The following is an 8570-nucleotide window of genomic DNA, read 5'->3' on the forward strand; positions in this document are numbered from 1 at the left end:
TGTACGAGGAGTACGGAGCAGAGCCGCGCGTGTACGAGGTGTACGGAGCAGAGCCGCGTGTGTACAGAGCGGAGCCGCGCGTGTACGAGGTGTACGGAGCAGAGCCGCGCGTGTACGAGTTGTACGGAGCAGAGCCGCGCGTGTACGAGGAGTACGGAGCAGAGCCGCGCGTGTACGAGGTGTACGGAGTAGAGCCGCGTGTGTACAGAGCGGAGCCGCGTGTGTACGAGGTGTACGGAGTGGAGCCGTGCGTGTACAAGGTGTGTGGAACGGAGCCGCGTGTGTACGAGGTGTGCAGAGCGGAGCCGCGTGTGTACGAGGTGTGCGGAGCGGAGCCGTGCGTGTACAAGGTATGCGGAGCGGAGCCGCGTGTGTATTAGTAGATTCAAAACTAAAATCACGGCCATCACCCCCCTGTCTAAGGACAAACGGCCTACATATAAATAAATGACAAAAACATACATAAAAAAACACATCCTGGTACAATATTAATCTAATCTTCAAAAACCGTCCACAGCCAAGTTGTCTTCAAGGATGATAGACTACAGATGGAGAATCCGATAGCAATGCTCCAGATCAACCCCCACTCCTTTAATTCTCTCTTGATCATAATTTTTTTGTTTTTAAGGGGTCCTTTTTTCTACAGCTTCAGGGAACAGCCATGGGGGCAGCCTACACACCCGCCTACGCCAACCTATTCCTGGGGCTGTGCGAAAGAGACCTCTCCCTGCTGGATCGGGAGTCGTCGATGGACTGTGTCCCTTTTTGGACACGGTACATCTTTGACATTTTCCTGATCTGGCAGGGATCGATACCATCATTACATAATTTTATGCAAGCTTTGAATACCAACGATCGTAATATACACCTAACATACCAATTCGATCAAAACAAGGTGGAATTCTTAGATGTGACTTTGCGAAAAGATGTGACAAACTGTATCCAAACGGGGATATTTTGCAAATCTACATCAACAAATATGTTTTTGCATGCTTCCTCCGCCCATCCGAAACATATGATTAGATCTATACTGGTCGGTCAATTTTTACGACTTAAACAAATCTGTTTGACCCCTGAAGAGTTCGAGAGTCAGGCAAAAGACCTAAAACAAAGATTCTACGATAGGGGATATAGCCGTCGTATGGTCAAGCATGCATACAATCGGGCAAGATACTCTACCCGACATAGCCTACTATATGGATCGAGAGCAGACGGGTCCTGTTGACCAGGTCAGATTTATAACCAACTATAACTCACAATTTTCACGTTTACAGGGGGCATTAGCAAAGTCATGGCATATTTTAAAAGCAGACCCTGTTATCGCCAGATTTATACCTAATGAGCCCGCCATTACCATTCGAAGGAGGAAAAATTTACGTGATCATCTAGTGAGGAGTCACTATGTCGGCACACCGGGGACTACATTTTTAGATGGATCTAAGGAGAGGCATGGATGTATTCCGTGTGGTCGATGTGTAGCATGTACTAATATTGATCGTAGTGAGACTTTTTTCAACTCTGTTGGCACGAAAACCTATAAAATTGATAGATATATCACTTGTACCACCAAGAATGTTATCTATTTTGCTGTGTGCCCATGTGGCCTTATCTATGTGGGCTTAACCACTAGGCAACTTAAAATAAGGGTAAGAAAGCACGTGCTGGGTATTTTTGCAGCATCGGACCACACGGACACATCTACATTGAAAACATTACCACAACACTTTATGACTCATCACAATTGTGATGGGTCTCTTTTGAGAGTTAGGGGAATAAACAGTATAACCACCAATATTAGGGGGGGCAAAACTAGCCAATGATAGGCCCAACTAGAATTGCGCTGGATTTGGACACTAGATACCCTTCAACCTAAGGTATTAAATGAAAATATCTCGTTCGTACCCTTTCTGTGATCATCCTGTGGCTGTGGATCTCTTTGTGGATATGCCTGTGTCCGTGTTTGTTTTTACTATTTTTTTTATTAGTATTTTTCTTGATGTATTCTATTTTAGGGCTACCCGCTGTCGTATATTATTAAGCAGTCGCTCTTACTTACCTTCTATTGATCTTATGGCACCATGTGGGGGTTGATCTGGAGCATTGCTATCGGATTCTCCACCTGTAGTCTATCACCCTTGAAGACTACTTGGCTGTGGACAGTTTTTGAAGATTAGATTAATATTGTACCAGGATGTGTTTTTTATGTATGTTTTTGTTATTTATTTATATGTTGTCAGTTTGTCCTTAGACAGGGGGGTGATGGCCGTGATTTTAGTTTTGAATCTACTAATATTATGGAAGTGATTCCAAATTGATAAAAAAAAATAAAAATTAAAAAAAAAAACCCTATAGAATCATATACATTGCCCTCGGAGTCTGAGCTAGATAAATTGCCTGTTATGTTGCTTTACTATACTGTCATACCCCCGGCTATGTGTCTATTGATATTCAATATACATTATATATCTGTTGTAACTCTATATAGATATTGGTGATATGTAGTATATTAGACTAATACTGTTGTTTCCGGGTCTTGAATAGTGACTGACTTGTACTCATAGCTCAGTGTTCTTCTCTCCCCGTTTATTCATTGTGACATAGCTTTCCTCATTACGGTCCTGCATGCATGCATGCTACGTGCCCCGCGATCCCTGCCGGCAGCCTGTATCTATATCTGTCCGGTGACGCCGCGCCACGTGACCCGTGGGTGTGGCGTCCCCTGTCACATGACGTGGGTGGCGGCGTCGCGGTTGCTGTGGTAGCGCATGCGTCATCTCCGGACCGTGATGACATGCGGACAATCCCCCTTTTTAAAGACCGCACTTCCTCTTCCTCACACACCCCCTGACGAAGGTGTTTTACTGAAACGCGCATTGGGGCGGACGCTCCGCCATTCGAGTCTTCAAAAAACACTGCCCTGTGGCCAAGGTACATATGCAATTATAATGAATATTGTTATGGTTAATTTTTTAATATCTAGATATCATTATTAATTTAGAAAAAATATATATATTTTTGCTATGTCTGAAGTCTGCTTGAGTGTTTTCTGATTTTACATTGTGGAATGTCTGACTAAGATACTTGTTTCCTGTGAAGTCCTTGACAAGAAGGTTTACGCTGGGCCAAGGGAAATGTGTTTGTTACTTATAAGTCTATTTCGGTTTTCTGTTCAGTTGTATGTAACAATGAAGTTCTGTTCTGTCTAGCTAATAAATATGGTGAGTCTTTGTTGCCACACCAGAAGACTCTACCTGCTGACAATGCATGTCACATGTATTCTGTCTCTCTTCCTTCATCGATGAAGTATTTTAATTTGAATCTCACTGGCAATGTGAAGACCCTTTGCTGTCTATTCCAAAGTTCTCCTTAAAACAAAGAGGGTCTCCATAACAGTACATGGTGCCTGAAACCTGGGATTGTCATAACCGGACCTCCTCTGGACCCGTCAACAAGGATCTCTAAGAAAATTACTCAATAAAATCCGCAGTAAGTAATCCCTTGTATTACTACAAATTCAGTACTACCTAGGGGGCTCCAGGATGGGTAATTGGTGGTCCTAACAAGACAATCATTTTTGAACCCTTGCCAGTGATTGAATTTGTTGTCTTATATGTTTCAATGTGGTTTTTAGATGTATTATTGACGATTGAATGATGGTTGAATGATAATTGAATGAAGTGACGAGTAACCAACCTTGCCCAGCGTGTCGGGATTAGGCACCTCCGCAGTTCTGTATATTTCAGGAGTCGGAGGATTGTTTTATGTTGTTTGTTTTGTCTACGTTATAAATGTCTGGTATGATATTGTAAACTATGAGGATCCTTGAATATGGGACTGAATGATTTTTAATTGACCAATAAGGGACTATGGTCTCTGCTTGATGAGGGATCCCATTAGGTGTGTTCCTTCACATGTGGTGGAGAGGAAAATCGGTCCGTAAGAGGATCAGGGAAGTGTGATTACCTATAACAGAGGAATCCTTCACGGTAAGGTAGTACTCTGAGGGTATTGAATTCCCCTGTAAATTGATAAGGGCACCCTCAAGAAAGGGGTAACTGAATGCAGTTTTTAGCCCGAATACAGCAGGGGGATTAATATCAGTGATTGTGCAGTGTGCATTGAATGATTGACATATTGTTAAGTCGTTTTTGATGAATCAGAATCGTTGTCCTCATTGTCTGTGTTCTGTTTTGTGTAAGCTCAAGAGAGGGAAAATCATAGTTGCTGAAGTTCTTGCTTAGCCTGTATACCCAGACTGGGAAACATATAGTATAAAAAGTAACACTTATTGCAGATATAATTGTCACGCAGTGCCTTTACAAGGTGTAGAAGGAAAACCTTTGAACTAGGAAATGTTATATGATCATGCAGAAATAATTGCAATAGTAGGTGGAGCAGTAGGCTTGGTATTGTTATTTGTTTGGTTGTGTGTAAGAATCTCCCTAGCTCACAGGGCTGGAAAATCTGTGTTAGTACTTCCTTAAAGATCTGTCTTCCGAGGCTCAGAGGAGACTGGGACAGGATCAGATCCATCTTTCGAGGATCAGAGGAGACTGGGACGGGATCAAATTTAGAGTCTGAGAGGCTCTAGGTGCGCTGAAGAGAGTTCTGCAGTAACTCTGGCACAGTGGTTGCAGTCATGGGGACTGGCAACAGTAAGGAATTGACTAACCTAAAGGGCGTGGCCCCAGTTCCAGCATGTGAGATAGTGGAGAGACTGAAAGGGAAAGAAGCAGTAGAGGGATGTGAAATAATATTGAGGAAATTTGGTATGGGAAAGTGGGGAAATTTGGAGGAGAAGGAATGAGAGAAATATATCTGCAATTGGGAAGGATGGTTGAAAGATAAAAACAAACTAGAGCAGGCTAGGATGTGGTTAGAAGTAGCAAAACGTCTCTCAATGAGTGAACATAAATCAGAGGAAACCAGGCATGGAACGGTCTATGTAATCTATGATAGTTTGAAAAACTCTCAAACCCCTGTAGTCTCTGTACCTGATGTAAATTCTGCACCCCCTTCAGCACCCCCGCCTTATGTTGGGTCAATGGCATGGGCTTGCAGACATTGTGGTCATCAGAATCCCCCTGGGGTTAATTGTTGCAGGTCCTGTAGGTCTTCACACCCAGGGTGCCTCTGTTCCCTATGAGGACCACTAGTCATGTACAGTTTCAACCTCCTAGGATGGTTGATAATGTTCAGGTACACGATCCCCCCCCCCCCCTAAGTATGGCCAATAGAAACATATCGGCCTTGGTCCCCCAGTGAACTTATTGCCCTCGCTACACAGCTCCCAGATCCCCGAAAAAAAAACTTAACATTTAGAATGCGCCTCCAGGGTGTTCAGGAAACATATCGGGCCACATGGGATGATCTAATTTCTGTCATTCTGCAGAAAGGCAGTGACCCCTTACTTATGGAAATTACTCAAACCAGGGATTGAAGCTTGAAGAGGACAATTTGCATATTCCAGGTGCCTTCTGGGAAAAGCAAAGAGTCTCCTTCAGCAAGAAGATCGTTGGGTACAGCCGGGACCAGCTGCTTGGAAAGCATCGCCAAACCAGGGATTGAAGCTTGAAGAGGACAATTTGCATATTCCAGGTGCCTTCTGGGAAAAGCGAAGAGTCTCCTTCAGCTAGAAGATCGTTGGGTACAGCCGGGACCAGCTGCTTGGAAAGCATCGCCAAACCAGGGATTGAATTTGTTTAATTTGTTTATCCTAGGGTATCACAAGAAAGAAGACAGACATCAAGTCAGCAGGGACAAGGAGCAGCATGGCAGATGTGACAACCTTCATGGTGAGCTGCAACATGTGCTACATGTTCACAGATCGACCAGAAGCTGAAACCAACTTCACCTGCCAGAAGTGTAGACTACTGGCTCTTTTAGAAGAAAAGGTGCGGGGTCTGGAAGAAAGAATTGCGACATTAAAACTCATCAAGGAAAATGAAGACTTCCTGGACAGAACAGAAGCGTCATTACTGGTCACGGAAAGTGATGGAAGCGTCAGAGAACCTCCAGAGGCAGACAAGTGGAGGCAAGTCACCAAAAGAAGCAAGAAGACCATGGAGACACCACCAACCACACAACTGAGAAACATTCCAAGGAATTGTGGAGGACGAAGATGGCACACCTAAGGATGAGGAACTACCAGCAAGCAAAAAAGAAAAGAGTACCCAGAAACACCCAGAAGCGACAAGAAAAAGGACAGCCAAGAAGGGAAGAAGAGTGGTGGTGGTGGGAGACTCACTACTGAGAGGAACAGAAGCAGCTATCTGCAGACCGGACATAACCGCAAGAGAAGTATGCTGCCTCCCATCAAGGATCAAGGATGTTACCGATAGGATACCGAAGCTCATCAGTTCCAAGGATGTCCACCCATTTCTTCTGATACATGTTGGCACCAATGACACGGCAAAGAAGGACCTACCGACAATCTGCAAGGACTTTGAAGCATTGGGGAAGAAAGTAAAAGAACTGGATGCGCAGGTAGTTTTTTCTTCTATCCTTCCAGTAGACGGGCATGGCCTCAGGAGATGGAACAGGATCCTTGATGTGAACAACTGGCTGAGACGATGGTGCAGACAACAAGGATTTGGATTCCTGGACCACGGTGTGAATTACCTCTATGACGGACTCCTTGCCAGAGACGGACTACACCTCAACAAACCCGGGAAACACACATTCGCCAGGAGACTCGCAACACTCATCAGGAGGGCGTTAAACTAGAAGAAGAGGGGATGGGAAGAAAAACGCCGGACACGAACATGAAACCAGAGAACATACTAATGAAAGATATGAAGTGCGACAAAGAAGGTCCAAGACAAGATACTTGGAAGGGAGGTAAGAAAATTTCTAATACAATCCACAGGGAGAAGATTGAAACGAAACAAAATCGTGTAAACTGCGTGCTAGCAAATGCCAGGAGCCTGACAAACAAGATGGATTAACTGGAAGCAGAAATATCTACAGGTAACTATGACATAGTGGGAATAACCGAGACATGGTTAGATGAAAGCTATGACTGGGCAGTTAACTTACAGGGTTACAGTCTGTTTAGAAGGGATCGAAGAAATCGGAAAGGGGGTGGAGTCTGTCTATATGTAAAGACGTGTCTAAAGCCTACAATACGGGAGGATGTATGGGAGGGAAATGAGGAGGTCGAGTCCTTATGGGTGGAGATACATGGGGCAAAAAACAATAATAAAATTATCATAGGAGTCTGTTATAAACCGCCAAATATAGCAGAAGCCACGGAAAGTCTATTAATGAGACAAATAGACGAAGTAGCAAAAAATAACGAGGTGATTATTATGGGGGACTTCAACTACCCCGATATAGACTGGGAAACCGAAAGCTGTAGATCTCAGAAAGGAAACAGGTTTCTGTCAATTATCAAAGACAATTATTTGTCACAACTTGTGCAGGAACCAACTAGAGGTACGGCCCTTTTAGACTTAATATTAACTAACAGGCCAGACAGAATAACTGAGGTGCAGGTCGGGGGGCACCTGGGAAATAGTGACCACAACATTATACAATTCCACATGTGCTTCAGTAGGGTGCCCAGCAAGGGAGTCACAAAAACACTGAACTTCAGGAAGGCAAAGTTTGATCAGCTAAGAGATGCCCTTCACCTTTTAGACTGGGATAGTATCTTTAGTAATAGGAGCACGGATAGAAAACGGGAAATTTTAAAAACAGTCCTACATAGTCACTGTAGATGGTACATACCTTATGGGAATAAAAGGGCTAGGAATAGGAGGAAGCCAATGTGGCTAAATAAGGAAGTCAAGAGGGCAATGAAAAACAAAAAAAGGGCTTTCGGTAAACTTAAACAAGAAGGCAGCGAGGAAGCGCTAATATCTTATAGGGAAAAAAGCAAAATCTGTAAGAAACAAATAAGAATAGCAAAAGAGGAGACAGAGAGACTAATTGCCAAGGAAAGTAAAACGAATCCCAAACTGTTCTTTAACTATATAAACAGTAAAAGGATTAAAACTGATGGAGTTGGCCCATTGAAAAATAACCTGGGTAAAATCATAGAGGGCTATGAGGGTAAAGCAAACCTACTCAATAGCTTCTTCTCCACTGTTTTCACAAAAGAAAACAATTTATCGGAGGAAATGCAGAGTGATAAAGTAAACCCTCCGCTAAATATCACCCACCTAACCCAGGAGGAAGTTCAGAAACGCCTAAATAATATCAAAATAGACAAGTCACCAGGCCCAGATGGCATACACCCCCGGGTACTAAAAGAATTAAGTAATGTGATAGACAGACCGCTGTATCTTATATTCAAGCACTCTTTATGGACAGGGACTGTACCACTAGACTGGCGCCAAGCAAATGTGGTTGCAAATGAGTTCAAGAGAGGTCTGGACGCCTTTCTTGAGAACAATAAAATTACATCTTATGCTTAGTGATAGTTAATTAATCCAGGGATTTAATCTGACTGCCAGATTGGTGTCGGGAAGTGAATTTTTCCTCAATGATGTAAATTGGCCTATACCGCATGTTTTGTTTTTGTTTTTTTTACTTCCCCTGGATCAACGCTGCGGAATAGCTGCAGT

Source organism: Phyllobates terribilis, unplaced genomic scaffold, assembly GCF_046119375.1.
Source record: "Phyllobates terribilis strain yellow unplaced genomic scaffold, ASM4611937v1 Scaffold_5__5_contigs__length_657084704, whole genome shotgun sequence".
In the NCBI taxonomy this organism is placed as follows: domain Eukaryota; kingdom Metazoa; phylum Chordata; class Amphibia; order Anura; family Dendrobatidae; genus Phyllobates; species Phyllobates terribilis.